Source organism: Urocitellus parryii, chromosome 8 (genome assembly GCF_045843805.1).
Source record: "Urocitellus parryii isolate mUroPar1 chromosome 8, mUroPar1.hap1, whole genome shotgun sequence".
In the NCBI taxonomy this organism is placed as follows: Eukaryota; Metazoa; Chordata; class Mammalia; order Rodentia; family Sciuridae; genus Urocitellus; species Urocitellus parryii.
Window position 1 is genome coordinate 122,091,348 of NC_135538.1, and position 27,085 is coordinate 122,118,432.

General features: G+C 39.5%; 1 long non-coding RNA gene and 1 pseudogene across 1 annotated transcript in view; one reads left to right on the top strand and one right to left on the bottom strand.

Moving 5' to 3' along the window:
* LOC144256644 (uncharacterized) overlaps nt 1-22,290 on the top strand; it is a 27,198-nt gene extending 4,908 nt beyond the window's left edge. The window contains exons 2-3 of the long non-coding RNA XR_013344178.1: nt 20,071-20,204; nt 21,791-22,290. This is a non-coding gene — a long non-coding RNA (uncharacterized LOC144256644). The remainder of the gene's footprint in view (nt 1-20,070; nt 20,205-21,790) is intronic.
* Nucleotides 18,469-19,188, bottom strand: LOC144256634 (N-alpha-acetyltransferase 50 pseudogene; annotated as a pseudogene).
* Nucleotides 22,291-27,085: the final 4,795 nt, after the last annotated feature.

Genomic DNA, 27,085 nt, shown 5'->3' on the forward strand with positions numbered 1-27,085 from the left:
TCCTAGGTGCAGCAAAGTTGAAAACAGCTGCCTTTGGAGTTCTAGAGCAAGAACATTAAAGTCAATATTGCTGACAGCATACCAGCCCAGACCTTCCTATTATAAAACCATCACAGGTCAGAGAGTAGCCTGTTATTTGGAATTAAGTTATAACAACTGAACCTATGTAGCAGCTAATAAACATGGGTCATGATAACTCTATTTTACAGAGTAATCTTGTTGCCATGTTTTGCTTATTTTCCACATATTCACATGTGGAATTTTTTTGGAGATACCTTGGTCATACTACCTTAGTATAATACATCTGAGGTTAATCCATATAGTGGCATGCATCATTAGTTCATTCCTTCTTTTTGCTAGTATAGTGTTTATCCATTTACCAGTTGAAGGGCATTTGAGTGGCTTCCAGTTTGGGACTTGCTTTGGTTTGGGTATGGTGTGAGTGTCCTTCAGGGTATATCGTGATTGAAACCTTGGTCCCTTGGGTGGTGTTTTTGGGAAGTGATACAACCTTTGGGAGGTAGAGCCTAGTGGGCAGGCCTTAGGTTATAGCCAGGAGGTGGCTGGATAGGTAGTTCTTGTGGGACTTTGAGAGGATTGGAAAAGCCTGAATTTGGCTCTCCCACCTTCTGCTTCCTGGCTCAAGATATAACCTTGCTCCTGCTGGTGCTTCTGTTGTTGCTCTTTGCCATAATGTGGCACAGCCAAGGGATGGCCTTTGCCACAGAGCCTGTGCTGTTTTTTTTTTTTTTTTTTTAATTTTGACATTAAACCTCTGTAATTGTGAACTAAATAAACCTTTCTTCACAAGTAGCTTGTATTAGGTATTTCAGTATAGTGTTGAAAGGCTGACTAATACAGGGCTGTTTTGAATAAAGCCATTAATACTGACTTAGGTTTTTGGGTGAATGTTAATTTTTAAAAAGTTATCTTAAATGCCTAGGTGTGGGATTACTGAGTTTGATAAGCTTCATAAGAAATTGCTGTACTGTCACTGTGCCTGTAATGTTTTGCATTCCTACCAGCAACATATAACAGTATATCTGTGCCACAGTTTGGGATAGTCATTTTCTTGCCTTTTTTTCTGCTTTAATACGTGATTATTTAGCATTCATATATCTTTTTTGATGAATGCTGAGGTATTTTGTCTTTAAAATTTTTTTGTTTTTGTTTTTGAGTTTTGAGAGTGCTTTATAGATTCTAGGTATGAGTCCTTTATTGGACAGATGTTTTGCAGATACTTTGTCCAAGGTGTAGTATGCTTTTTTTTTTTTTTTTTTGGTACCAGGGATTGAACCCAAGGGCATGCTGCCACTGAGCCCCATCTGCAGCTCTGTTTTGTATTTATTTAGAGACACAATCTCACTAAGTTGCTTAGTGCCTCGCCATTACTGAAGCTGGCTTTGAACTTGTGATCTCTTGTGATCGTCTCAGCCTATGGGGCTGCTGGGATTATAGTTGTGTGCCCAGCTTTATTCTTTTTATAGTATCTTTTGAAGAGGCAGACATTTTTAATTATGATGAACTGCAGCTTATTTTTTCCTTCTAATATTTAACAAATCTTTAATCCTGAATTATAAACAATTTCTCATGAATTTTGTAGTTTTAGGTTTACATTTAGGTCTATAATGCATTCTGAGCTATCTGTTTACCTGGCATATTGCAGAAGGGCTCTGTTGAGGTTCATTTTATTTTTATTTTTTGCATACCTACAGTTGCTTTAGCACCATGTGATAAAGACTATCCTTTCTCCATATGTGGGTTAAAAAAAAAAAAAAATCTCTGTTCCATCAATGCTTTTGCTACTAGCACAATGTCTAGAATACTGCAGATTTAAAATAAATGTTTAAATTAATATATGTCCCCCAACTTTTTATATTTTCAATGATGTTTCCCCTATTTTATTTTTTAAAAAATATTTATCTTTTTTTAGGTGTAGTTGGACACAATGCCTTCATTTTATTTATATATTTTTATGTGGTGCTGAGGATCAAACCCAGGGCCTCACACATGCTAGGCCTATAGCTGAGCTACAACCCAGCCCTTGTTTCTCCTATTTTAATTCCTTTACCTTTCCATAGAAATTGTGAAATCTGCTTATTAATTTCTAAAAGAAATCCTAAGGGACTTATGTGTATCTATAAAAAATGCTGGGAACCTGTAAATCAATTTAGAGAGAATTGTCAGCTAAATAATTAAGCCTTCCAATATATGAACATAGTATACCTCATCATTTATGTAGGCTTTCCTTGAAATTTTTCCCATGATTTTTTTTAATATTGTTAGTCTATGGATGCTACCCATATTTTATTTATTTATAAGTATTTTGTGAAAAAGTGGTATATTTTTGATGCTATTGTAAATCGTTCTTTAAATATTTTAAATTGTTCATTGCCAGGATGTAGAAATGCAGTTGCATCTTGTAAATTGACCTTAGTTCTGTAATCTTGCTTATTCCAGTAGCTTTTTGAATAGTTTCTTTGAGATTGCTAGGTAGGTACTCATGTTTCCTGCAAATAGGAACCAGTCTTATTTTTTCTTTTCTTATCTGGATGCTGTTTTTTTTTCCTTGCCTTTTTGCACTAACTTTTTCCTTCAATACAACATAAATGGTATGAGCAGGCACCCTTGCCTTATTCCTGACCTTGAGAGGAAACTTTAGACTTGTAGTGTTAAGTGTGATATAAGCTATTGATTTTTTGTAGATGTCTTTCTATCAATTTTAGCAAGTTTTTTTCTGTTTCTAGTTTGCTCAGAGTTTTATCATGAGTAAATATTGAATTTCATCAAATTTTCATAATGCATCAATTGATATGATAATTTTTCTTTTGATTTATTAATTGTGAATTATATTGATTGAACTGCTTTGATTTTGAAGGATAAATCCTACTGAAGTATGAGGAATTGTTTTCATAATTTCTGGGCTCTGCTCGATAGGTTTTTGTTGAGAATCCTTGGCTTCTGTGGTTTATTTTTAATTTTTTTTGTGATGTCTTGCATCAGAATAATGCTGACCTCATGAAATTAGTTGGGAAATATTCCCTTGCCCTCATCCCCATTCTGTTTTCTGGAAGAGATTGTGTAGAATTGGTATTATTTTTTGTTTAAATGTTAGAATTCTTGGAAAGCCTTTTATCTTTTGTTTCTTAGATGAGAAATAGCTATGTGGTACTCTCCCTTTTTTGCTCTGACAGCATTTCCCCTCCTTCAGTTCTGTATCTTCTGTGACCTCCTTTCCTGTCTCCCATCTTTCTCCTGAGTACCCTCTGGAGGTTTGTGGAGGAAAACCTGCAAGCGGGTATGAACTACCATTTTACCTATTGCTCCTAGGAGTTCTTTTTTTCATGTTATCCTTTAGCAGTTCATAAAGAATTTTAGCTAAATACTTCTGATCCACTTGTATGGTGGCCCCATTTTCCATTGTGCTCTGCCTCCTGTGAGTGGATACTCACATCCTGTCTCTTTTAGGTTTGAGGCTACTTGGGTAGCTTTCTGAGATTTTAAGAAAAATTTTTATTATTATTTTTTTCAATTGTTTGGCTTTTTATTGTCATCAGGACAGTTAGCAGTGTTACCAGCTTTCTACATCTGCAGTGGAAGCCAGAAATGAAAACCAATTTGTTTTGGTGTCCTATCATAGATAGTTGTGATGTTTCTCAGTACAGGGCTTAAATTTCATAGAAATGAGTATTTCCTGAGCTTGATAAGTGTCTTCACATTCAAGACATGGTATCAGTGTAGAGTTCTTTAATAGTGCTGCCAGCCTTCTTTTTTATTATTCCTTGTAGTACCTGGATTGAACCCAGGGCACTGTCCCACTGAGCTACACTGCCATCCCTTTTATTTTTTTATTTTGAGACAGGGTCTTGCTAAGTTGCTGAGGCTGGCCTCAATTGTGCAATTCTTCTGGCTCAGCCTCCTGAGTAGCCGGAATTACAGATGTGGGCCACTGTGCCCAGTGCTGCCAGCTTCTTGACTGATATGTATTATGTGTTTTATTTATGTACCCTGAAACTTTACTCATGAGTCATAAATTGCTTGGATAAGGCAGTTCTTTTAAGATTTCTTGCAAGATCTTTGCCTCATTTTTACTGCTAAATTCTGTAGTCTTTGGCTAGATAATTCTTATTCCTAAATAGTCATGTGGCTGAACTGAACTAGACAGTCTCCAGATGAAGGGATTTTCAGATATGGTTTGCCAACTTTTCCTAAACCTTGGGTAGAGATGTGCCTGCCTGTTGCTACTTATACCATTGTAATGACATCTTGTCTCTAAATTTTGTTTTCTAATCCCAAAGAGTCAACTGAGACACATTTCCAAGCTAGTCTTTTCTTTCTACCACATCAGTGTTGTGGTATGATCTCTAAATTGCTGAGAAGTTGTATGGTTTAGTTTTTAGTAGCCCTGGGATTATGGTATCATGTTTGAAACATGAGTTTTTATGTTAAATTCACTAAGAATTCCTTGGCGAAAATCAGTGGTGGGTTGGAGCAACATTGGCAGTACTTTAAACTATTCTAGAGAGAAAAGGCACTGCAGAGCCAGAGATCTGGGACAGAAGGCAGTGAGATAGTTGTGGGAAAAAATAGAGATGGGTTGTACCTGGTTTAGCATACCTACCAAAAAAAAAAAAAAGCCTCAGTTCCCAGTTCTCAAAATTGGTCCCAGTTAAATCAGGGGTTTGATGATTAGCTGCCTTCAGTATTTGCAGTCCTTTATATGATTAATTTATCCTTGACAACTTAGTTTGTATCTTTCCTGTTTTAGCTAATGAATGATTCTGGGATGTGGGAGTCATCCAGGGAGGTATACTATCCCATTTACTAATTACTAGCTTTTTGTATTCTAATTGATTTTCCTACCTTAGTCTTGCCAGCCCTTATTCCATCTTCTGTATTGCTTAAAAAAAAAAAAAAAAGTACTAAAACAGAAATAAGACTCTGTAATTGCTGCTTAAATCAAGGTCCTTCATCATTTAGTTTAAGAGATGCTGCTTCCTTTGCCATGGTGAAGGCCCAATATTACCATATTATATTCATTCCTGTTGAATCCAGATTCACCCTTAGATTTTTTTCATTATACTGTGTTCTAAGCAATCACTGTTAATTAGAGTGGGCTTGTGAAATGGAACCCTGGCTTGGGTTTCTAAGGGGGCAGAAAATACATTTAAAGGTGAATTAAGACCCCTGCCCATCCTGGACATTCTTTGATCACTGATCTTAGTGGTTCTGATCTGGTTGAATATCAGAATTGCTGGTGGGTTACAAAACACTCAGGCATCTCCATAGACCTGCACTCATACATGTTAGGCATTTCAATCCAAGAATTGCTTATTTAGCAAGTCTTACCAGAGATGCTCACAAACATCCTGGGATTTCTTGTCTCTATTTTTTTTTTGGTAGAGGGGCACTCAACCACTGAGGCACATCCCCAGCCCTATTTGTATTTTATTTAGAGACAGGGTCTCACTGAGTTGCTTAGCACCTAGTTTTTTGCTGAGGCTGGCTTTGAACTCGTGATCCTCCTGCCTCAGCCTCCTGAGCCACTGGGATTATAGGCATGCATCACAGTGCCTGGCCTCATCTCTGATCTTATTATTAAAAGTGTAATCAGCAGATCAGCAGCAGCAGCACCAGCCTTGTCATATAGAATTTTAGGCTTGACTTAAAACTGTCTGCAGGTTATGGTAACATCCAGGTCATTCTTGTGCACAGGAAGATCTGGGACTCCCTGGTCTGTGTGTCTTCTAGATGCAGAGCCAGAACTGTGCATTGTGCTCTTGGAATGTGGTTTGATCAGATCACTTACACTGGGTCTCAAGGTCTCAGTCCTTGTGCCCTTTCTCTCAAGTAACCATCATTCCCTTGGTGATCTCATCATATAATTTCTATGATGTCATCTCCCAATCTATTTTTTCTGCCCATACAGTTCTCCTAAATGTGTCTAGACTCATTTATCCCATTATCAACCTGCATTTTTTTTTTAATGGTACTGGAAACTGAATCCAGTGGTACTTTGCCAATAAGCTACATCTCAAGTCCTTTTAATTTTTATTTTGAGACAAGGTCTTTCTAAATTGCCCAGGCTGGCTTTGAACTTGGGATCTTACTGCCTTAGCAGGAGTTACAGGTATGCACCACTGTGCCTGGCTCTCACTTGGATTTCTTGTGCACATCTCAGGTCACATCCCCTGCACTAAGTGTCTGCCATGTCCCCTATTCTTTTTTTTTTTTTTTTTTTAAAGAGAGAGTGAGAGAGGAGAGAGAGGGGAGAGAGAGAGAGAGAGAATTTTTAATATTTATTTTTTAGTTCTCGGCGGACACAACATCTTTGTTGGTATGTGGTGCTGAGGATCGAACCCGGGCCGCACGCATGCCAGGCGAGCGCGCTACCGCTTGAGCCACATCCCCAGCCCATGTCCCCTATTCTTATATGTCACTTCCAGAGTCTTTCTCTTATCATTGGCAGCTCCATCTCTTTATATATTCTGATATTGTGGGTGTTCTCCTTGACTCCCTTTTTCTCTTACTCCAGATTTAATCCATTAGGAAATTCCATAAAGTCCATCTCCAGGGTGGATCCAGAATCCAGTCACTATTCCCATTGTTCACACTCCACGTAAAGGGACCCATATAGCCATCCTGGAGCATAGCACCAGTTCCTACATTTTTCCCTATAGCCTTGCTAGCATTTGTTTCAATTTCTATACTCAGCTTAACTTCCAGAGTGAATCTTTGAAAAGAGAAGATGCACCCTGTTCATCTTTACTCAAAACTGCCTCATTCAAAAGTAGGAATTCTGACATCCCTCAGATCTGTAGCATCTGGCCATATCTCTGCCCTCTCAATGACTTTTCTCAGAATGTCCCAGATTCCTTGCTATCCCCACAACACAGAGAGGATCCTACCCTAGTACATTTGCATTAAAAATATCCCTAAAAAACTTACTCTGGACATCCTCATCACAAATTCTTTCATGTCTTTTAAATCTTCCAAAGTTCTATTCCATAAGGCCCACACCGACTGATCTGGTAAAACCCTCATTGTATCTGTCCCTACATACCCACACTCTGGATCACTTTCCTGTAGTACTTACCACCTCCTATATGAACATTGTTGCTGAGGGCCATTGCCAAGTAGGAATGACACATCGAAATTTCCTTGCCAGCATACCCCATGTTAAATGGACTTGCCTTGGAAATCCGCTGTGACCTTGCATGTGTGTTTGAGAAAGGTGACCCTGCTCAAGGACGAGGGTGGATCCAAGTTTAAGGTGTATCCTGCAGGTTTGAGGAAGTATCCCGCTCCTTGGGTTTAGGGTGTTCCCGGTTTAAGATAATCTGGGTTTAAGGAAGTTCCAGGTTTAAGGTTATTGCTGCTGGGAATAGGGCGTTCCTGCTGCCTGAGTTCCCGTTGAGTTCTCCTGGAATTAAGAAAGTATTTTTGGGACGTGAATTGTGCGGCAGAACAGGGATTTCCCGAGAACGTGTTTGTGTAGAGGCCGGTGTGAGTTCGGGAATAAAGAATTGCTGTTTGAATCTACAAAGGTGTGGTGGCTTGTGATTTTGTGCCCAGCCAAGACATTGCTACATTGTACTTCATTACTCTGCTTGGAGGGTATCAGCTACCTCTTCCTATTAGAAGATATATTTTATCAGGTGGGAGTTTTAGCCTGTTTTTCATTCACTGATATATACTAGATGCAAACATTGTGTATCATGTAGCCAATGCTCAAATATAGTCATACTTTGGAGATACTGTGGGTTCTGTTCCAGACCATTGTGGTAAGGAGAATATTGTAATAAAGCAAATTTTTTTGGTTTCTTAGTACATTTAAAAGTTGTGTTTACATTATGATCTAGTAAGTGTGCAATACCATTATATCTGAAAAAACAAGGTATGTATTTTTAAAATACTTCAACACTAAAAATGGCTAACAATCACCTGAGCCCTTGTTGAGTTGTAATCTTTTCCTGGTGGAGAGTCTTGCCTTGATATTGATGGCTGCTGTCTGGGTTGGTGGTTGCTAAAGATTGGGATATCTTGGGCCATTAAAAAAATCAATGAAGTTTTCTGTATCAGTTGATTTTTTTTTTTTTTAAAGAGAAAGAGAATTTTTTAACATTTATTTTTTAGTTTTCAGCAGACACAACATCTTTTTTTGGTATGTGGTGCTGAGGTTCGAACCTGCGCCGCACGGCATGCCAGGCGAGCGCGCTACCGCTTGAGCCACATCCCCAGCCCTCAGTTGATTCTTTTATAAAACATTTTCCTGGCATGCGTGCGGCCCCGGTTTGATCCTCAGCACCACATACCAACAAAGATGTTGTGTCCGCCGAGAACTAAAAAATAAATATATAAAAAAAAAACAAAACATTTTCCTGTAGCATGTGATGCCGTTTGATGGCATTTACCCATAGTAGAACTTCTTTAAAAATTGAAGTCTGTTCTCTCAAACCTTGCCATTGCTTTATCAACTCAGTTTTTGCAGTATTCTAAATTCTTTGTGACATTTCAACAATATTCACAATATCTTCACGGGGACTAGATCTAGCAATCATTCTTTGCTTATTCATGAGAAAGAAAGAGTGTGGTGGTGCATACCTATAATCCAGCTACACAGTGGACTGGGACAGAAGCCTCAACAACTTAGTGATAGTCTCAAAATAAAAAATAATCTGGGCACAGTGGCACATGTCTATAATTCCAGTGAGTGGGGAGACTGAGGAAGAAGAATTGCAAGTTTGAGGTCAGCTTCAGCAACTTAGTGGGACCCTGTCTCAAAACAAGAAATAAAATGGGCTGGGGATGTAGCTCAGTGGCAGGGCACCCCTGGGTTCATTCTCCAGTATTGGGGGAGGAGTGTGGTGGGAGGAAGGAACTCCTAATCTATTCAGATTTTATCATGAAATTTCAGTAGTTTAGTAATGTCTCCAGGCCCTGCTTCTAATTCTTGCCATTTCTACCACATCTGCAGTTGCTTCCTCCATTTAGGTGTTTAACCCCACAAAATCTTCCAGCAGGGTCAGAATCAGCTTCTTCCAAACCCCTTCCAAACTCCTGTTGCTACCTTCCCCTATAACTCACCATTGTTCTTAATGACATCTGCTATGGTGAATCCTTTCCAGAAAATTTTCAATTTTCAGATACATCAGAGGAATTGCTGTCTTTGGCAGCTATATCCTTATTAAATGTACTTAATAAATAATAAGACTGAAAGTCAAAATGACTCCTTGATCCATGGGCTACAGAATGGATATTGAGCTAGTAGGCCTGAAAACAAGTCTCATTGTGTCCCGTCCGGCAGGACACATCAACGTGGGCAGCGAACCTAGATGGGGAGGAATGAAGGGACAAGAGACACGAAAGGTGACAGCAAGACAAAAGTTCTGATCAAGCTGCAAACTTTTATTGTTCACACAGGGGTATTTATATGCTGGGGATGGGGAAGCTCTCTAATCAGCAATTGCTGGGTGGGTATTCATATGCTGGGGATGGGGAAGGTCTCCGCAATTGCTAGATGTGGGTGGGTATTCATATGCTGGAGATGGGGAAGGTCTCCGCAATTGCTGGATGTGGGTGGTAAAACTGCCAGTTGCAAGATGTCTGATGATCCTGATAACCGCAGGATGTTCCAGGGAGATAGGTAGCTGCAGGATGCCTTCCGGGCAGGATGTCTCCCAGGGGGCTGTCAGGCTAATCTTTGAAGGAGAATGTCCTTCTAGTTAGTCCCCTACATCATTGTACATTCCCACCAGAGTTCTAAGGTGACCAGGTACATTGCTAATGAGCAGTAATATTTTAAAAGGAATCTTTCCTGAACAAATAAGTCTGAACAGTGAGCTCAAAATATTAAGTAAACCATGTTGTAAACAGGCTTATTTCCATTTATAAAGTACGTGCAAAATAGACTAGTGTAATTCTTAAGGGCCCTAGAATATCCAGAATGGCAAATAAACATTGCGTTCAAAGTCCCCGGCTGTTTTAGCCCTTAACAAGAGAGTTGTCCTATTCTTTGAAGCTAGAATTGACTTCTGTAGCTATCTATCAAAAGTTCTAGATGGCATCTTTCAGGGCTGTTTTGTCTACACTTAAAATCTGTTGTAATATAGCTGCCTTCATTAATCCTCTTAGATCTTCTGGATAACTTCAGATTTCTGCAGCACTCTCTCAGCCATCAGATTTTTTTTTTTTTTTTTTTGAAAGCAGGGATTGAACCCATGTTGTGTTTAACTTCTGAGCCACATCACCAGCCCATTTTATTTTTAAAGACAGGGTCTCTAAGTTGCTTAGGGCCTCACTGAGTTGCTGTCTTTAAACTTGAGATCTTCCTGTTTCAGTCTCCAGAACCACTGGGATTACAGGCGTAGGCCACCACGCCCTGCTTCAGACTCAGAATTGAAGAGAATTAGGGCCTTGCTCTGCATTAGGCTTTGGCTCAAGGGAATGTATTGGCTAATTTTGATCTTCTGTCTGGACCATGAGAACTTTCTCCATCTCAGCAGTAAGGCTGTTTCACTTCTCTTACCATTTGTGTTCAGTGGAGTAGCACTTTTAATTTCCTTCAAGAACTTTTCTTTTTTACTCACAACATAGCTAAAACCCAGATTTTGGCTTCACTCATTGTTCCATGTGTGTTCCTCATTAAGTTTTTTGATTTCTAGCTTTTGATTTAAGTGAGAGGCCTAGCAACTCTTCCTTTCACTTGAACACTTAGAAAGTATTGTAGGGATTATTAATTTGCTTAATTTCAATATTGTTATATCCCAGGGAATAGGAAGGCCCTGAGAGAGGAAGACAGGGGGAATGATGAGCCAGTGGAGCAGTCAGAACACAACATGTGTTAAGTTTGCCATCTTGTGGTGGTGGTTTGTGGTACTCCCAAACAAAATAATAACAGCAATGATCACTGATCGCAGGTCACTGTAAGAAGAGAGAGGATAAAAAAAGGTTGAAATATTGCCAAATTACCAAAATGTGACAGACATGAAATGAGCACATACTGTTAAAAAAAAATGTCCCCAGTAGACTTGTTATTCACAGGGTTATGGCAAGCTTTCAGTTTGTAAATACTCAATATTTGCAGAGGGCAGAGCAAAGCACAATAAAGTGAGACATGCCTGTATTGGTGAAACGAGTGATCAGTGTACAGTACCTCCATTTTCTAGTAACTTTATTAATTGCCCCTCAGACCCAGTGTTATCCTATGACAGCTGCAGTACAACATTCTCTCATAATGATGTTCTCAGTGACATCAGGGCTGCCTACCCTTTCTCCCATACCATACCTTCTGCATTCTACAGCACACAAGTATATTTCTCTAAGATAATCCTTGACTTAATGGGTCTTGTTTTCCAATCAAAAATCAAAATTAGATTCTGCTTTATAAATCCATGTATTAGTATTTGAGCCAGCATTAGGACTTTTTTTTTTTTTATTTTTTTTAGAGAGAGAATTTTAAATATTTATTTTCTAGTTTTCGGTGGACACAACACCTTTGTTTGTATGTGGTGCAGAGGATCGAGCCCGGGCCGCACGCATGCCAGGCGAGCACGCTACCGCTTGAGCCACATCCCCAGCCCAGCATTAGGATTATTAGAGCAAAGGACAGGGAGAGGGATGGGAGAATAAAGCAGAAGAATTACAAGAGGAATCTAACAAGAAACTATCTCTGGTAGTTCCAGAATCTGGTTCTTTAAAAAAGATTGGGGAAAACAGCCTTGGAAAGAGGGCAAAGAGCTGGACAGGCCCGAAAATTGGTTTCCTAAGACTGTAGAGACTTCTGTGTATAGTGACAGACAAAACACCTCGTACTGTCAAGGTTGGGGGCACCCAGGGGAAATGAGGCCAGGACTTGTACACAAGAATAAGAATAATCTATAGAAACTAAGAAACAAGCACATAAAAAAGTTTGGGGCTAAGAGACTCAGATCTGAGCCTAAGTTGACCTGGCCACACAAAACCCTCACTACCTGTTGTCTTAGATATAGGACAATACCTGGGCTGTACCTGTGATCAAGATCCTTGTGTGACCAAGTTCTACTGAATGGACAAGGGCAACCAAGAAGTGAAGATGACTCAGCTGAAAAGTGAATACACCCAAACCCACAGTGGGCTGAGCACCAACTGGGCACCAGCCCCATCCATACTGGGCTCCTCACAGCTTTTTTTTTTTTTTTTTTTTTAATCTATCTGCAATAGACTTAGTACAGTAAATGTGGATTCTGGAAGGTTTTTAGGTTTTATTCCCTTACCCAAGTTTTTGAAGACAAATTTTATGTCCAGATTCTTATTTTCAGTAGGGAAGTAAGAAATTGCAGTTAAGTGCTACAAAACATTAAGACAGGATGGGACATCTTGCCTTCTCTCTGCTGAAATAGAAAAGTTGGTCAGGAAAGACAACACAAGTCAGTGTGGGGAAGGGGTTTGGGTCTTCTTATTTTCTCACATTTTGCTGATAAGAACAAAGACCCCATAGACATATGCACATGCCAGTTGCAGAAGAAGAAGTCAGGAGCTCTTGAAGTCACATTGGTATATATCTGTTGAACCAATCTTGGATCCCTAAGTCCCACACAAGGCAGCTGTCTCATACTGTATAAGAAAATAATGAACAAATTCAGATCAGTCACTGTACTTGATGACATTCTGAACTGCCCACTATACATAATATGTTCAAATCCAGAGTTCCATACATAGTACTGTTCCCTCTGGCCTACCCTCTCTTCAATTTCAGGCCCTTTGGTGTTTCACTATTAGAAACCTTAAGAGATATATCAGAGTCCTAAGCATTGTCCCTTCCAGAGACAGTGACTCATGACTGACACACAGCCCACAGGACACATGACTCAAGGAGGAATTATGGGGTGGGCAAGCTCCTCCATGGATTCCTGTCTATACTGTCACAAGGTCTCAGGGATCACTCACCTGCATAATTAAAAGGCAGTTGTGTGTAGCTTCCTTTCCTTCCACCTGTGAGAAGACATCCTGGGAGAGGCCAGGAAGAGGCAGGGCCATGAGGCCACAGAGGAACCCTCTAATTCTGGGCCCAGGGAAGTTTGTAGAACTGTGTCTTCCGATGCAGGGTAAGATCAAGAAACACAAAAGAAGGAGGACCAACTGCACTCTTGGAAGTCTGTCTTATAGGCCCTTCACCTCTGATCTGCAACTGCTGGGCATCAAGTTCCCTTGGCCACAGTCACCATGGTGATAAATTGGTCCTTGATTTTTCACATGTAATTTACAGAGTGTTCTGCAAACAGAACGCCAAGCCTGGTAAGCATGTGTGTGGATGGTTCTTCCCATTAATGAGGCAGGGTAAACTTCCATCTGGGGATTAGAATCCCCCAGTGGGACAAAAAAATTTAGACAACTACTTGTACCCCATCCTGACCTGTTAACTTCCTCCACATCAAAACAGGGATCACAGCTCCAGTGACCACAGATCCTAGGCGAACCAGGCCAACAAAATTCCCATGATAGAGATGATGGACTGAGGGGGTGGCTTTGGGAATAGAATGGAAGGGAAGGTGAAGGACCCTGAATGGATCCTGCTTTCACTGACAACAGATTCTGTTCCCTTCCTAATTCCATCTCAGCGTGGGGGTTAGGGCAGTCCCTTATGCTGCACATGGCAGGTGTATCTCTGCTCCTTCCAGATGGCATCACCACAGCTACCCACTTCTATCCCCCTGCAGGCCAGTCTCTGCAATCTTCATGTCCTTGGTCTGCTTCTCCCTATTCAGCCAGGTGAGGGTGATTTCCTTAGGGTAGGTCAGAGCCCAGCATCTCAGGGTGACATCATGGTCAGAAATTGAGTGATGGGTCATATGTGCTTTTGAGGGAGGTCTGAGAAGAATCCAGAAATTCAGACACTTTGCATTTCTTCCCATTGATTACTGAAGCAGTACTCGCCTGACCACCCTGGGGTGGGAGAAGGAGTACAAAACAGTCACCAGTTTGTACTTAAGGTTTTTAGATGTTTTATTCCATGGAAAGTTCAACATTTCAGTTGGGACAACCCAAGGTAAGAGGTTTCAGGTCTTTGAGAGGGACTTTTGGTGACTTGGATAAAGGTGGAGTGACTCAGAAAAGCTGGAGTCAGAGTTCCAAAAACATTCAGGGTTAGTGGGTGTAGTGGTGCACACCTGTAATCCCAGTGGTTTGGGAGGCTGAGATAGGATTTCGAGTTCAAAGCCAGCCTTAGCAACTATGAGGCGCCAAGCAACTCAGTGGAGACCCTGTCTCTAAATAAAATACAAAATAGGGCTGGGGATGTGGCTCAGTGGTTGAGTGTCCCTGAGTTCAATCCCTGGTACAAAACAAAAGCATTTGGGATTGCCTCCGCCCCATGATCCTGTTTGCTGCCAGAATTAAAGGGAACTGCTGATGAGTTATCTCAGGGATTGTGTTCCCCTCCAACCCTAAAAAGGGAGACTGCCTCCGTTAATTCTCAGAGAAAGTTGGGCCCTCAGAGTAGCTCTCTGATATAGCATTCGGAAACTCAGGCGAACTCCTCTAGTGTGAACCAGAGGGTGGGCGGTATAGTAGCATAGGTTCCATTTTCCACTCCTTGTGAGAGGTCAGCAAAGAGATCCAGGAGGTGACCTGCTGCCCCTAGTACCTGTACACATAGCATCTCCTTCCTGTCGTTTAGGTAGAGCCCCTCCATGCCTGTAACTTCTAGATAGGCCCTTTATCTTTGTGCTGGGTGATCAGAGCCACATTGTTTGCTGCAGTCCAGGAGCGCAGGTCCTTGTTCAGGGAGATATAATCTGTGCCATTGTAGGCAGTCTTGTAAGTACCGCTGGGGTGTAGCAGCCAAGCATAGACCGGATGGTGTGGAACCCTAGCCAGGATCTAGCAATCAGCTGCACTGGTCTGGGGGGGGGGGTCCCTCACACTTAGCCCCGTCCCCTGGAAGAAAGATGGGAGATGACTGGTTAGGGCCTTTCGCGCCAAACCCACTGGAAATCTCAGACAAATCTCACAGACTTGGGTCGTTCCTAAGATTGGGAGGTCCAGGAGGATGGAGGCAGGTTGTGACTTACGATCTGGGTCCGGGATCACTCACCGGCCTCATTCCGATCATAGTAGCCCAGAAAGTCCCGCAAATTCACTCACAAAATTTGTGCATTGGGTCTGCCGGTCCCAATATTCTGGCCCTTCCGCTTGGTCCGAGGGCACCTCTCTGGGACTCGCGAGTCATTGTGGGTCATCCAAGTAGCCGAAAGCCCTGAAATCGGGCTCCCTGTGACCAGGTGGGGTCATGGCAGTGCAGAAATACCTCAGCGGGCGGGAGCTTGGGGGCGGGGAGGGGCTGAGACCTGTCACCATGGTCCCGATGGTCCTCCGTCCTCCCCTAGGTAGCGGGACTCCGAGTCCCAGGTTGATGGGAGAGCAGGAGGAGGCATGGACGCTCATGAGACCGAAAGGGGCAATGAGATCAGAAAGGCCAGACTCTGAGACTGGAGAAGAGGAGGCGGGGCTGGGCTCAGAACAAGGAGTTGACGAGGTAGAGGAGAGGACTGGGCTGGAGGTGGCTGAGACACTGCCCTACTCTGCAGAGTGGTCCTTTCATTCCTCCTGAGAAGAGATCATTTCCCTCCTGACTCCGCACTCTACTCTCTAGGTCCTGGTCAGAACCAGCATCCCCGAGGGCAGCAGGAAGAAGGTTCCGGGCTTCATGGCCTCATTAGAGACTTTGTAACCTGGAGCCGCGGCAAAACCGATTGACTTCTCCAGGTTGCCATAACAAAACTCAGTAGAATGAATGGTTTAGATAACAAAAATTCTTTTTTTTTTTTAAATTTTTATTTATTTATTTTTTATCACACTTCTGGAAATTCATGGCCCTAGATCAAGGGGCAGGATGATTTGCTTCTCAGTGATACTCTTTTTTCTTGGCTTGCAGAATTTATTGTAAGGATCCCTTCTGCTCCAGTTACAATAAAATATTCCACATGTTCATCTGAGACCTTATCACAATGGTCTGTGATGTCCGTTTTTAAATCGATCTTTTGCTCATGATTACATATGATGATAGAGGCTTTGCCTATAGCTTTCCTCTTGTCTTTTTGGACCTTCACCAGAACTGTCTTAAACATCTATATTACTACCAACAACACCTTCAAGCCAATCATGTACTGCAAATTCTTCCAGCCTCAACCCAGTTCCAAAGTCTCATCTACAATTTTTGGCATGTGGTAAAATAACATTCCACACTGGTTCCAAAATCCATCTTAGTTTACCTAGACTGCTATAACAAAAGACCACAGACTGGGTAGCTCAAACAACAAAAAAATATTTTTTTCAGAGTTCTGGAGAAGGAAAGTCCAAGATCAAGGTTCTGGCTGGTTTGCTTTCTGGCCAGGGCTTTCTTCCTCAACAAGTAGATGGCCACCTTCTCACTATGTTTTTGTCTAGTCTTGTGTCAATGGAAGGGGAGGGGGAAAGAGAGAGGATAAAGGGGAGGAAGAGAGGAGAGGAAGATCTCTTTTTTTTCCCTACTCTTATAAAGCACCTGTCTTATTGGTTTAGGGCTCCACCATTTTTTGTTGTTGTTGTTGTTGTCTGTTCTTCCTTTCCCCTCACCAGCCTCCTTATTGTGGGTTAGCTTCCACATATCAGAGAAAACATTTGACGTTTGGTTTTTTTGGGACTGGTTTACTTCACTTAGCATGAGAGTCTCCAGTTTCATCCACTTGCCGGCTAATGTCATAAGATCATTATTCTTATGGCTGAGTAATACTATATTGTGTATATATACATTATCCATTCATCTATTGAAGGCCACCTAGGTTTGTTTCATAGCTTAGTTATTGTGAGTGGTGCTATAAACATTGATGTGGTTCCATTCCAAGTTTTCTGAGGAATCTCAGAAAATTCCAGAGTGGCTGCATCACCCTTCTGTCCCACCAGCAATGCATGAGTGTACCTTTCCCCCCACATCCTCGCCAACATTTATCATTACTTGAATTCCTTATAGTTGCCATTCTGACTGGAATGAGGTAGATTCTCAGTGTAATTTTAATTTGCATTTCTCTAATTGCTAGAGAAGTTGAACATTTTTTTTCATATATTTTTTGACCATTCATATTTCTTCTGTGAAGTGTCTGTTCAGTTCCTTTGCCCATTTGTTTATTGAATTTTTTTTATGTTGTTTGACTTCTTTATATATCCTGGAAATTAATGCTTATCTGAGATGCAGGTGACAATGATGTTCTCCCATTCAATAGGCTTTTTCTTCATGCTGTTGATTTTTTTTCTTTGCTGTGAAGATGGATTTTAGTTTGATGCCATCCCATTTATTGACTTTTTTTTTTTTAAGTTGTAGTTGGACACAATATCTTTATTTTATTTATTTATTTTTATGTGGTGCTGAGGATCAAGCACTCTACTGCTAAGCTACAACCCAGCCTCTGATTCTTGATTTTACTTCTTGGGCTTTAGGAGTCTTATTAAGGAAGTCAGTTCATGAGCTGGAATGCTAGAGGGTCATGACTACCTTTTCTTCTGGTATGTGCATGGTTTCTGGTCTAATACCTAGGTCTATGATCCATTTTAAGCTTGATTTTGGAAACAGGAGTATTTTAGATGTCTCTTATCCTATTAAGCTACTCCCTACATGCTGGAGAATGATCAGACAAAAACCATTCTTATTAGTAGAAGTCATGATGATATTTGCATAATTAACACTTTATGCTTCTACCTTTCCTAGAAGCAATTTGTTGTAATAATTCCTCCTTCAAATTGGGTGTCACTCTACTTTATATACAAACAGAGATATGAAAAATTGTGCTCTATATGTGTAATAAGAATTGTAATACATTCTGCTGTCATGTATTTAAAAAAATAAAATCAATTAAAAAAACCAACAATTTCTTTTATCCCAAATCCTCACTTAATATTGTAGGCACAGAGTATAAGAAAATTTGGGATGTTCTGCAGTAGATAAGCGATAACAGTAATGTTATTCTCGAATATACTATCTAGATATTCTTTCCTGTACACTGAAATGTTCAGTGGTCATACTGCATTAGTTGACATTAAATGCATATATTGTGCTATAAGTCCATCTAAATTTTCTTTTAGATATTTTTAAATATTCTCAGAGAAAACACCTGTTATACATTGATTTAGGGGTACTGACCTAAAAGAACATTAACTCCATTTTTAAGTTTAGATTATTAAGCTTACCAAAGGAAAAGAATAGGAGGAAAAAAATCACAACACATTTATTTCCTTTTTTCTTTTGTGGTGCTGGGGATTGAACCCAGGAACTTATGCATGCAGGGCAAGCACTCTACCAACTGATCTATATCCTCAGTCCTAAAAGTCTCTGAAAGTATTAAAACTTCTGTTGGAAAGAAAAGAAAGGGAAAAACAAGAACAAGGAGAAATGAAAGCTTAGGAAGGGGGGTGTGGGCAGGGCATCAATGGATCTCTTTTATTTGGCAGCAAAAAAGTTCATTTGTAATTTGTTAAGTTTTTTTGTGCATCTGCATTCTGACCAGAAGGTTTGAAGTTTTTCTGAAGCACACGAGCATCTGCATGTTCTATCCTCTTATAGAATTTCTTCTGTCTCAATAATCTCAAAGCCAAACTTCCCCCTGGAGTCAATTTCTGACTCATTGCTCATCTGGATGTGCAGATAGATGTTGTCAAAAATGCCTTTTTTCCACAGATGTTTAAGACATGGTTTAATATTCCCAGTCTTTAATAAGGTGCAAGACATTCTAGTGTTATGATGTTAAGTCCCTTCTGATTCTGAGAATGATCCACCCTGCAGCATACTGCACCTACAGCAATATCATTGAAACAGGCAAGTTTTGCTAGTTCCTCGACCTCCAGCTCATCCTTGTAGAACTTGTCATTGTAGCTAACTGGAAAAATGACCTGGTTTTTTTTTTTTTTTTTTTTTTTTTTAAAGATAGAGAGAGAGAGAGAGAGAGAGAGAGAGAGAGAGAGAGAGAGAGAGAGAGAGGGAGAATTTTAATATTTATTTTTTAGTTTTTGGCAGACACAACATCTTTGTTTGTATGTGGTGCTGAGGATCAAACCGGGGCCGCACGCATGCCAGGCGAGCGCGCTACCACTTGAGCCACATCCCCAGCCCTGGTTCAATCTCTTCAGCTGTTCAAAATGGCGTGGTGTTCAATCCCCTAGCTCCATCCCATTACTTTTCATCTTCCCGCATCTGCTAACGCTGGTTACTAGGGTTATCAAAGCCGGTGGTTTAGGGATCTCCCTTGAGTTTTTGTTTTTATTTATTTTTTCTGTGCTGGGGATTGAATCTGGGTCCTCATGAACCTTAGAGAAATGCTCTACCACTGAGCTACATCTCCAGTCCTCCCTTGTAGCCTTTATGTCTCATATTTCTCTAAATGGAGCCTCCGCCTATTTGTTAATTATGTTTCAGGTTTTTGTAGCCATACCTGTCACTGATTCCTTCTGTTTTCTGTGCTGGTAAGTTGTGATTCTGTCTACCTGTTTCTCTAATTCTGGGGATAACCATTCCCCCTGTGACCTTTCTTGTCTAGGAAGAGTTGTTGATTCCAGTTTGTTTAGCTTTTTATTCATTGGTAGAATAGAGTATTGACTGGAGGATCTGTACTCGTACCAGAGATTGGCAGACTTTTAGGATGGTCTGAGGACTGAGCCTAAACAACTCCATTTTAAAAACTCCAGTTTGACCTGCAGTCTCACCAGGCAACACCCACAGATCCCTCCAGTATGGCCTCAAACAAGTTACTTCCCCTCACCCTGATAAAGAGAGTGAAGCCTCTGGCAGGCTGTGCTCACCTGATGATAAGATGGAATGGCTAGAAGATCAGGGTGGAGACCACCAGACCAGATGTTTCTGACCCTAGGGTAAATGATGTCACTGAGAAATCTGGTGGTAGCTGATAAGGATTGAAAGGGGGGTCAAAAGCCCCCAAATTTAGTATAAATGATAGAGCAAATGAACAGAGATTCAGCCAGCCAAAACAAGGATGCACTTGAGCTGGAGAGCCTGATGAGGACCTGTCATCCATCACTTGTTCCTGAGCCTCTGCGTGATCCTCACAGCTCTCAAACTCTGTGGCCTTGTCTGGACCTTGGTGAGAGTTGCAACTCCTCCTTACGACCACCTCCTCAACTGGTCATCCACTCCACGCCAGGAAAAGCCTGCCTTGGTTCTGGATCTGGTCACCTCGGTCTGAGTGAGTGTGCATCTGCTGGACTTAAAGCCTAAGGCTTAAGACTTTTGAACTTAGCATGCAGAAGAAATGTGTGTCATTAGCCTATCATGATTAAGTGTGCTTTGCAGTGCTTAGAATTAATCTAGAATTGTTTGCTGTGAATTCATTATGTCTATTGCAGTGCCTAGCATTAAGGATTGTCATTTTCTTGATTAAGAACCTATAGAGTGGGCTGGGGATGTGGCTCAGCGGTAGCGCGCTCGCCTGGCATGCGTGTGGCCCAGGTTCGATCCTCAGCACCACATACAAACAAAGATGTTGTGTCCGCTGAAAACTAAAAAATAAAATATTTAAAAAAAAAAAAAAAAGAACCTATAGAGTGAAATTGTATTGAGTAATTTGAGTGAATAAAGCAATGGAAGGAGCAGAAGCATGTGGACATTCTTTATTTCTCCCCTTGACTGCATACATCACAATTTTGCCCCCTCGTGAAACAGATGAAGTTTCCTTTTGATCTATTTGGTCTTGTATCAGGGTGATATTAACCCCATTAAATTATTTGGGAACTATTTTTTCCTCCTCTATTTTTTTGAGGAGTTTGTGTAAGATTGGTGTTTATTCTTAGAGCAGTGATTGAATTTACCAGTGAGCCATCTGAGCCTGGAATTTTCTTTGTGGAATATTTTTACATTATGTTTTTTGTTTGTTGTTTGTTTATGTATGTGTGTGTGTGCTGGAGACTAAACTTAGGGCTTTTCACATGCTAGGCAAGCATTCTACTTCAGTGCTATGTCCCTAGCCCCTGGTATGGATGCATGTGTCACGCACACACACTATAGATATCCTTATGTATATACATATAAATAAATATATACATGTATATACATATATATTATATGTATTTGGTACTGGGAATTGGACCTAGGGCCACTTAACCACTGAGTGACATCCCCAGTTCTTTTTTTTATTTGAAGACAGGGTTTCTCCAAGTTACTTAGGGCCATGCTAAGTTGCTGAGGCTGGCCTTGAATTTACAATCCTCCTGGTTTAGCCTCCCAAGTAGCTGGGATTACAAGTGTGCACCATTGTGCCTGGCCCCCTGGAATATTTGAAATTATGAATTTAATTTACATGTATGGGTTCACATTTCTTATTTTGTCTTGATTCAATTTGTCCAGTTGTGCCTTTAAAAGTATTTATTCATTTTGTGTCATTATCAAATTGACTTCTTGGCATAACTTGTGTATTGTAGTTTCATCATTATTTGTATAAATTTCCCTCAAAAGACTGCTTCAGTTGCATCTCTCACATTTGGTTACATTTTTTTTTAGAGAAAGAGAGAGAGAGAGAGAGAGAGAGAGAGAGAGAGAATTTTTTTAATATTTATTTTTTAGTTTTTGGCAGACACAACATCTTTGTTATGTGGTGCTGAGGATCGAACTCCAGCCGCAAGCATGCCAGGCGAGCGCGCTACCGCTTGAGCCACATCCCCAGCCCTAGATTACATTTTTAAAAATATTTTTTAATTATAGTTGGACACAATACTTTTATTTATTTATTTTTAATTTTTTTTTGAGAGAGATAATTTTTCAATATTTATTTTTTAGTTATCAGCGGACACAACATCTTTGTTGGTATGTGGTGCTGAGCATCGAACCCGGGCGCACGCATGCCAGGGGAGCGTGCTACCGCTTGAGCCACATCCCCAGCCCTTATTTATTTATTTACTTGTATGTGATGCTCAGGATCAAACCCAGTGCCTCACACGTGCTAGGTAAGTGCTCTACCACTGAGCTGCAACCCTAGCCTCTTGGATTACGTTTTAAGTTAAAAATTCTGATTTCTGTTGTGATTTCTTCTTTAACTCATGGATGTTTTAGAAGTACACTGATTGATTTCCAAATATTTGAGGATTTTCCAGCTATCTTAATGTTATAGATTCTTAACTGTGTTTAGAGAATATACTCTATAAATTCAATTTCTTTAAATTTACTGAGACTTGTCTTAAAGTCAGGAAATGGTTGGTTTTGGAGAATGCTCCATATACACTTAAGAGAATGTCTGTGCTAATCTTGTATGTGGTTACTTAAAAAATGTCAAGTCCAATCAGCCTACAGTGGGGTTTCAATATTCTATATATTTATTTACTATTAATTTTTACTTGTTCTGTTAATGAGAGAGAAGTATTGATCATCAAATATAATTGTGACTATTCCCATTTCCTTTTTATATCTTCTAAATTATGCTTCATCTATTTTCTGTAATATATTTATAGTCATTTCTCCCTTCTGAGACAGGTATTTTTAGGCATTTTCATCATGCTGTGAATACACAGTGTACTTATGCAGGACTAGGTGGTATGGCTTACCACATACCTGGCCGGATGGCATAGCCTTCTACTCCTAGGCTACAAACCTTTGCAACATGTGACTATACTTAATATTGTAGGCAATTGTAACACAATGTAATCATTTGTATATCTAAATGTATCTAAATAAAGTAAAAACGGGTATTCCTGTATAGGGCACTTATGATGAATGGAACTTACAAAATTGGAAATTGTTCTGGGTGAGTCAATGAGTGAGCAATGAGTGAATGTGGAGCCCTAGGACTTTATGTACACCACTGCAGACTTCATGAATACTCTATGCTTATGGTACAATAAATTCATTTACATTATTTTCTTCAATTATAAATTAACATTAGCATACTTTTTTCTCTATAAACTTTCTAATTAAAAAAAAATTTTCCTCTTGAAATAAAAGCTTGTTTATCTTAAAACACACATTGTGTTGTAACTATACAAAAATATTTTTTTCTATTTTTAATAATTTTTTTACTTATTAAGCTTGTTTATGTATTTATTTATTTATTTATTTATTTATTTATTAGTGCTAGGGATTGAACCCAGGGCCTTGTGCATGGGAGGCAAGCACTCTACCAACTGAGCTATATCCCCAGCCTACTTATTAAGTTTTGTTGTTGTTGTTAAAACTAAGACATAGCCTACCATGGTGGTGCATGCCTGTAATCCTAGTGGCTCAGGAGGCTGAGACGGGAGGATTGAGAGTTCAAAGCTAGCCTCAGCAACTTAGTGAGGGACTAAGCAACTCAGTGAGTGAGACCCTGTCTCTAAATAAAATACGAAATAGGGCTGGGATGTAGCTCAGTGGTTGAGTGCCCCTTAGTTCAATTCCCAGTAACAAAACAAAACAAAACAAACAAACTAAAAAACCCACCACCAACAGCAAAAACACCTAAGACACAAACATACACATTTATCATGGGTCAACACTGAGGATCATAAATATCGTTGTCTTCTGCCTCCACATTTTGTCCCACTGGAAGATCTGCAGGGGCATAAAGCTGTCATATCCTATAATAGTGCCTTCTTCTGGAATCTTTTCTGAAGGACCAATCAGAGGGTATTTTTATAGTTAGTTTTTTTTTTTTTTTAAATAAGCTTAAGGAGTATACCCTAAAGTAAGGCTAAAAATTATAGTAAGTACATAAACAAGTAACAGTTGTTTATTATCATTATCAAGTAGCATGTACTGTACATAACTGCATGTGCTATATTCTTATACTATGGGTATGTTTACACCAGCATCACCACAAACCTGAAAGTAAAATGTTGCATGATATTACAAGGGCTTCCTGTCAGTAGGCCATAGGAATTTTTCAGTTTCATTATAATCTGAGGGATCTACCATGGTACATAAAACATCTTTATGTGGTGAATGAATGCATTTTAAACACTTTATTATTGTACAGTAAATAATATGCCTACTTTTTATTTTGTGATGCTAGTATTGGAGTTTTAAATTTTTTATTTTGTAATATTTTCGTGAATCCTCTGATAAGTTGCCCATTTGGTTCATCTTTTTGAAGAATCATTGGGTTTCATTGATGCTCTGTATCATTTCTTTATTCTCTATTTCACTTACTTTCACGGCAACACCCCTCCTCATTTAGTTTGCTTGCTTCCTTTTTTTGCATCTCTCTCTTCTTTTGAATTGAACCCAGGAGCTATACCCCCAGCCCTTTTCATTTTTTTATTTTGAGATAGTGTCTGGCTAGATTGTTGAGATTGGCCCTGAATTTGGCCTCCTCCTATCTCTGCTTTCCAAGTTGCTAATTTGCTGAATTAACCACCAGTATGCTTGGTTACTTTGCTCTTTTTTCCTTCTTTTGGAGTTAAACCCAGGGGCACTCAGATCACTAAGTCACATCCCCAGCCCTGTTTTGTATTTTATTTAGAGACAGGGTCTCACTGAGTTGCTTGGTGCCTCACTTTTTGCTGAGACTGGCTTTGAACTTGCAATCCTCCTGCCTCAGCCTCCCGAGCTGCTGGGATGGCAGGTGCGGGTCATCAATGGCATTCTTTTTTTTCTTCTTAATGGAAAATTAGATTATTAACTTGAGATCTTTATTTTTTTCTTTTTTTAAAAATATTTATTTTTTATTTATTTATTTATTTTTTTTCAGGTTTCTAAAATAATTTTTATTTTTTAAAAGTAAATTGTACATTACAGGGGGAAAAAAAAACACAAGCAAAGAACAAAGTCATCCAGTCGTAGTTGGACACAATACCTTTATTTTTGTTTATTTATTTTTATGTGGTGCTGAGGATCGAACCCAGGGCCTTGTATGTGCTAGGTGAGTACTCTGCCCTTGAGCCAACCCCAGCCCTCTTTATTTCTTTTTAACATAGGTATTACAGTTATATATTTCCCTCTAAGTGCTCCTTCATTTGCATCTCTGTAGTTTTGGTGTGTTGTCTCTCCATTTTCACTAATCTGAAAGTGTTTTCTAATTTTGATTTTATTTTTCTTTGATTCAGTAATTATCCTGTAATGTTTTGTTTCCATTAATGTGTTGAGTTTCTCAAATTTCCTTCAGTTAGTAATTGATTCCTAAAATTTTATTCCATTTTGGTCAGAGGACATAATTGAAACATTTTAAAAAAATTATTTTATTTATTTATTTTTTTATGCGGTGCTGAGGATTGAACCCAGTGCCTCACATGTGCTAGGCAAGTGCTCTACCACTGAGTTACAATACCAGCCATTGAAACTTTCTGTTCCTTTAAACTTATTAGTATTTGTCTTGTGGCCTGACATTTGGTGTGTATCCTGAAGAATGTTCCATATGCATTTGAGAAAAAAAAGTGTATTTTGCTCTTGAGAGGAATGTTTATGGATATCCATTTGATTGGGATAGTTTATGGTGGTGTTCAGATATTCTTTGTTGATCACTTGCTTAACATATTCGTTAGTGAAAGTGGAGTCCTGAAGTCTTCAACTAAGATTATTGTGTGTATATTTCTTTGTTTTTTTAAGTTTCATCTTTATGTCATTTGGTGTTTGGGTGTTAGATGTATATATGCTTCTAATTATTGTTTATGATGGACTGACACTTTTATTACTGATTAATCTAATTAATAAAATAAAGTCTATTTTGTTGATCATTAGTGTAGCCACTCCAGATTTCTTATGGTTGCTATTAATATATATCTCTTTTTCACTGTTTTTTTTTTTTTTCCCTTTAGTACTCAGGATTGAACCCCCAGGGGTGATTTACCACTGAGCAAAAAGCCCTTTTTAAATTTAATTTGAGACAGGGTCTCAATAAGTTGCTGAGGATGGCCTCAAACTCCTGCTTCTGCTTCCAGAGTTGCTGGATCACAAGAGGGCACCATAGCCATTACTTTCCATCTTTTTTTATCTATGTATACCTGTGAATCGTAAGTGTGTCTACTGTAGACAGTGTGTAGTTTAATCTTATTTATCTAGTGTGACAATCTCTGTCTTTTGATTTGCTTATTTATTCCATTTCCATTTAATGTTAATGAACTTTGTCTGTAATTTACTTTGTCTCATGTCTTTTCTCCCTCTTCCTTTACTGATTCTGCATGTATTAAGTGGATATTTGCTACTATAATATGTTAATTCTAATTATTTTTCATTATAGTTTTCTTCATGGTTACTCTTGGACTTACTCTATACAATTTGTCTACCAAAAACTACTTCAAAATTCATACTTAATTTCAGTGAGATATGAAGATGTTATTCTCTATTTCTTCTTTGTTGTGCTGATATTTTTAAACATCATATCAAATTACGTCATAAAACTGACAATATATTGTAAGAATTGCTTTATGCAAATTTTGGAAAGTTTCTATTTCTTTGTCTCCAAGGTCATTGATCTTTTATTCTTCAGTACAGTCTACCATGAATCTCACCTCACATTTTGTACATTTGACATCTCAGATGCTTTTATCTTTGGAATTTTGATTGTGATCTTTTATGTGTCTCATGAACATTTGGAATAAATTTATGAACACTGTCTTAATGTCATTGTCTGCTTATTCTAATATCTGTGTGAAGCCCAGTGTTTTCCTGGCAGCTGGATGTCAGGGCTGCCCTCTCTTCCCCCACTCTACTTCCCACACCCTGCACTCCACAACACATGAGTACATTTGTCTCTTCACTAAACAAGATGCTAGGATCATAGGCCCTATATTTCAAGCAATAAATGTCTAAATTAGATTCTGCTTTATAAATCCACAAGTTTGGATTGGAGCAATCACTAGGATTACTAGAACTAAGGGCAGGGAAAAGGGACAGGTGATTAGAAAAAACAAAAACTTAACAGGAATCTATCTATGATGAGAAATTATAAAGTCCCTCTTTTCTGCTAATCCCCAAAATCTGGTTCATTTAAGAAGGTTAGGAAGTGGATGGGAAGTACAATACAAGGAACACTTCTAAAAGGAGGGCAAGAGCTGTATAAATCTGAAAATTCATCTCTTGATGTCACAAATTTCCTGTGTGCAAGGGCTGGCTGAACCTTGTAAGGGTAACATTATAGTTTGGATCTGAAATTTCCTTCAAAAGTTC